This window comes from Salvelinus sp. IW2-2015, unplaced genomic scaffold, assembly GCF_002910315.2.
Source record: "Salvelinus sp. IW2-2015 unplaced genomic scaffold, ASM291031v2 Un_scaffold2522, whole genome shotgun sequence".
In the NCBI taxonomy this organism is placed as follows: Eukaryota; Metazoa; Chordata; class Actinopteri; order Salmoniformes; family Salmonidae; genus Salvelinus; species Salvelinus sp. IW2-2015.
In genome coordinates this window covers 125,268-130,660 of record NW_019943836.1, presented here as the reverse complement: position 1 = coordinate 130,660, position 5,393 = coordinate 125,268, and the positions used below count along the sequence as shown (strand labels likewise).

The following is a 5,393-nucleotide window of genomic DNA, read 5'->3' as shown; positions in this document are numbered from 1 at the left end:
TAATGTTTCATCCTCTGGCATTTAGCCACTCTTATCTTTTTGCCTTGCACTAATTCTAGCTTGGTTTCACATTAAGGCATATATTCCATTCGTGGTGTACCATAGTAACAGTAAATATTAGGCCATAGCAATAGTACAAAATAAAAGACACGCCCGCTTCCCAAGACAGGTGCATGTAGGCATAGATTGCATTTGTGGTGTAACCATAGCAACAGTAAACATGAAGCCATAAGCATTGTACAAAATAAACAGACACACCCACTCTCAAGACAGGTGCATGTTTAATGGTGCCTAATGACCTAAGACACACAATATAGAGTGCACTTATTCTGCTGACTACTCTAAGATTATAATGTGCACACATTTATGAAAATTCCCAATAAGAGGTATGCTGGGTCTGTCCTCACTGGTTGATGTTACAGCCTCAAGGCTTAATCTGAGTCGGTCTGTAGTAAAAAGAGAAACGGACACAATAGTTACTCTTGACAGTTCTGGCACTTTCTTTATTCTTTTAAAAATATGGTTTATATTTAGGTGCAGGAGCTCCACAATACTGTTGAGCTATATTCTATAAGAGGAAACATGAGCTCAAACAGTAGAAATGTGAGGTGCTGGTACTCAGCTCCGGTGAGCTCCTGTCCAAGTCAAGCACTGATTTCATGAGATCATGAAACATTAATTAAATCACATTAGACAAAGTATACACTTTAAATTAGGCTATAAGAACTTAAATGCACTTAATCTATAGATTTCTTGAATTCACAAATGTATATAAATTACTAAAAAAACATTTAGTACAAGGTTGCAGTATGTTTTAGGCAGCACTATGTACTATTTTCCTGAAATAACCTTGTCTTCACTGTATTATTTTCAATCAAAAACCAATATATTTCCGTCTCACACCATAGTAAACATTTACAGATAGACAGAAACAACTGAATGTCTCTGAATATTAGTACATCATGTAGAAAACTGATAATCATTACATTTAGCTTCAAAACAGTAGTTCAACCGTGAATTGTCTCTGCTCCACCTCAGTGCTTGAACTGAAGTACGTTGACGCTGACCTAGTAGGAGCCACCAATTTAACACAAAACCAAAAACGACATGTAAAACGAACCCAGACATCTCAAATAAATTGATCCTTTATGAAATTACCTTGACGAAATGATATACATCCACTCAGACTGACCCAAAGTCAGTAACTATGTGACTTGAAAAAAAGTGATCACGCGGTTTGACCCAAAAATAGCAACAAAAAAAACTTTAACAAACGTGATAATACGTATTTGTACCTATCATGTTATGGATGTTCTTTCGATATTAAAACGTAATACATTGGAAACGGACACAGAAGTTCTCGCCTCGACTGCACAATTCTGGCGCATGCGCGGAACTTCCTGTCCCCCAGTTTATAAACCCAAGAACGCAAAAGCGTACGGACTCGGGAGAGGCGAAGGTCGAGAACCGTGCGTCCTCCGAAACACGACCCAGGCAGCAAAGTTGCACCAATGTGACACTGTAAGACCTGGCGACCGTGTTCGCGTGCATTGCGCCCGGTCCGCCACAGGAGTCGCCTAGAGCGCGATGGGACAAGAACATCCCTACCGGCCAAACCCAGACGACGCTGCCAAATGTGCGCCGCCCCATGGGTCTCCCGGTTGCGGCTGGCTGCGACAGAGGCTGGACTCGAACCAGGATTTGTAGTGGCACTGCCTTAGACCACTGCGCGCCACTAGGGAGGCCTTCCATTCATTCTTACCAATTTTACTCAACCAGGAGCATCAGTCTCGAACTGCAACTTCCGCTTCGCCATATATTCCCTCCCCAAAACCAGACACACCCGCTACCAAACAACTACAGGTTAAAACTTCTTTACCAGACCTTTTTCCAAATGTATAAAAAAATATAAAAATACTTATGTACATAATTTTCAGCTGTTTAAAGGCACAGTCAACTTAGTGTATGTAAACTTCTGACCCACTGGAATTGTGATACAGTGAGTTATAAGTGAAATAATCTGTCTGTTAACACAATTGTTGGAAAAATTACTTGTGTCATGCACAAAGTAGATGTCATAACCGACTTGCCAAAACTATAGTTTGTTAACAAGAAATTGTGGAGTGGTTGAAAACTAGTTTTAATGACACAACCTAAGTGTATGTAAACTGTCCTCAACTTGCACGGGCAGCCAAGTTTGCTGTCACTATTCAGATTGTGCATCAGCGTTTCATATGTTTTCCTTGCCCTTGTCCGCTTGTTAGATATTATGCAGATACAGTGGCGACCCGTCATTCAGGGCAGGTGGAGCAGAGCCATGATTGGCTCAGTGTTCTGTCACTCATGGGGACACTATATCACCGCCAAATATAAGGGGAGACATCGTAAATTCTAGCCCCTTGGCTGCTGCAACTGCGAAAACTTGACTTCTGTGAGTTCAGAACAACTGGGAATTTCTGAAAAAACGAGCTCCAACTGGGAGATACGTTTTGAACAGTCATCCAACTCGGAATTGTAAATCGGGAACTCAGGCCTCTTTCTAGCGCTACGACCTGAAAATCAGTGATGTCATCATGATTTGACCTTGTTTTTTCCGAGTTCCCAGTTGTCTTGAAAGCACCATAAATCCAGAGAATGCCAGACTTTGATGACAAAATTTGCCCACGGAGGACCGCTGTGCCACCTTCCTGTTCAAGTGAGCACAGCGCAAGAAGTTGAGTCAAATTGTCTTGTATGCTGCTGCATAAATAATGTAATATGCCAGGGAGATATGTATACTGTAGCTAAGAAAGTAATTTTAAGTGTATGTTGTAATACTTTGGTCTATTTACCCCTCTTACTTTTGCCTACTGTTCTGATTTGGTGGTGCACATGTAGCATATAACCTGTTTTAGAGAAATGTAATCATCGAATTTTGTAAGAGCTTTCAATGTCTGATTTTATGCCCCTTTATTTATCCTATGGTTCTGACTTGGTGTACAGGGAGAACACTGTAAGAACGGCCCATGTTCTGAATTCTGTCGCTGTACATTTCAAAAGTGCTGAACAAATACTTATATTGACTACGTCCATCCTAGCTCGCTCATTAATGTCTTAATCGAAATTACGGATTGCCTCTTATCCCGCTTGTCGTTCCTTATGCCATAGTTTGTACATCTCAATTGTCATTAGAAACCACATTTGTTTAAGCAAGTCAGTCATATCAGCTATGTTTTTTTTAAAGGCAGTAAATGAGATTGAATGAACTGTTTCGCTGCCAGACAAGGCCTCTGCTGATAGCCAGGTGTAGCAGTGGTAAGATGTTGGGACAGCTTTATGTGGCCCTTACAGTTTGTGGGCACCGTTTTGCACCGTTCTAGTGCAATTAATGTAATGTTTTGTGTTGTTMTGTKGTGGCTTTGCTGGCACGCATCCCAATTTATGTATTTTTTTGCCCCACCAAGATTTACATGCTAAAATCGCCACTGTAGCCAAAACTTAATCAATATTTTGTTTTGTCTCATTTATTGATATGGGTATAGCCTCTACGTGATGGGGTTGTGTAACGCAAATGACTATAACTAGCCTACATACAGAGTGGAAATACAACAATCAAAATGCCTAATGTATGTCCGTTCTCCCAAATAGTAGAAATAGTGTGATTCATAAGTTTACATGATTCATTAGCCCCGCATGGCTTTAAAAATAAATTATGCAATTATATGGCCATTAAATAACACACAACATCATGGCATATTTAGATAGTGGAATAGGCCTAGCCTAAATCATATTTACTTTCTGTTTTGCAGCTCAGGCGGTTTTTCTAGACAATGCTCTTCTGTGTCTTTATTATATAATTCTCACACAAGTCATTTGCTGAAGGCCCAAGCCTATACCACGTCATCTACTGGTACAACTTTGTTATCGAATGCCGTTCTAAAACAAGATCTAGACTTTTATTTTGGAAATGAAACCGGAATCTGCAAAGCAACTCTAACGTCTGGGCAGAGTTGCTTGATTGACTAGCTACATTCGGTTTTGCAGATGCCACATTCCAGACAAAAGTTTGTACATATAAAAAAGATCTGTAACCGAGTAAAGGGAGACGTAAACATTTGTGTAAATGTTCATTCATGGTCGTAACATAGTACGTTTACAGATTTATWTTTTACGGTTACGTTACATGTTTCACGCACGGCTTTTCTTACGATCCTGTGTCCGGGAGGAGGAGGAGTCAGTGGAACCAACCCCTTTCCATGTAATGGGGTAGGGCCATCCCAAGGATCCCGGAACGTACGGACCGTGTTAGTGGGAGAACAGGAAGTTCCGGACAGAAGCGCACCATTCTTCAGTGTAGAGAAAGCGCCAGAACGGTACAGTCGAGAAGATAACCTTTGTGTCCGTTTCTATTTATTTACTACAGGTATGTAATAGAATGTTTAAACTTTATAATATCGAAAGAACATGTCATGCCATGCTAGGTAACAAATCTATTAAGGTAATATCACGTTTGGTTAAGGTTTGATGTTATTTTTGTGTCAAACAGAATGAAGAACGTGATAACTACTTGATAAGTTAGTTACATAACGTTAACTAGAGTCTTGGTTCTAGAGTCTTGGTTTGTCTGAGTGGATGTACATACTTTTCTCAAGGTAATTTCATAAAGAATACATTTATTTGATATTTCTGAGTTCGTTTTGCATTATTGGTTTTGTGTAAAATTCACGATTTGGAACAATGGCGGCGCCCACTCGGTCTAGGTAAACGGACTTCAGTCCAGGCAGTGCGGGTGCAGCAGAGAGAGACAATTTTACGGTTGCAGTACTGTTTTGAAGCTGAAAGTAATTATCCGTTTTCGACATGTGTAGTAATATTCAGACACATTCAGTCGTTTCAAACTATAAATGTTAGTATGGTGTGAACGGAAATGCTATTGGTTTTTGTATTGTAACAATATATTGAAGACAAGGTTATTCAGGAAAATAGTACATAGTACAAACAAGCTGCAACCTTGTAATACACGCATAAATGACAAAAACCATGTATGTAAATTTCTGTATATCTACTATATATAAGTGCACTTAAGTTGCATAGCCTAATTTTTTTCAATTTAAAGTTTTTATTAATTTTTCAAAAACAACAACCAAACACATTCCACATTCACAGATGTGACAGACTTAAAAAAAATAATAATAATAAAAAATAAAAAAATGTTATATATATATATATACATATACATACCTACATATACATACATACACACATACACACAAATAATAATTATAACAAAATTTAAAATGTAGAACTTGCAGCAGCACTATCAAGGTTCTTATTTGCTATTTCCAGCCTTAGCTGAGATGACGAGCCAATGATTAGTTTTTAGATTTTACAGCACCTTACACAACACGCATCTG

At 39.0% G+C, this 5,393-nt stretch overlaps 1 long non-coding RNA gene across 1 annotated transcript in view; it reads left to right on the top strand.

The window, feature by feature from the left end:
- Positions 1–4,295: 4,295 nt before the first annotated feature.
- Positions 4,296–5,393, top strand: part of LOC112074169 (uncharacterized) — a 4,255-nt gene continuing 3,157 nt past the window's right edge. The window contains exon 1 of the long non-coding RNA XR_002894689.2: positions 4,296–4,402. This is a non-coding gene — a long non-coding RNA (uncharacterized lncRNA). The remainder of the gene's footprint in view (positions 4,403–5,393) is intronic.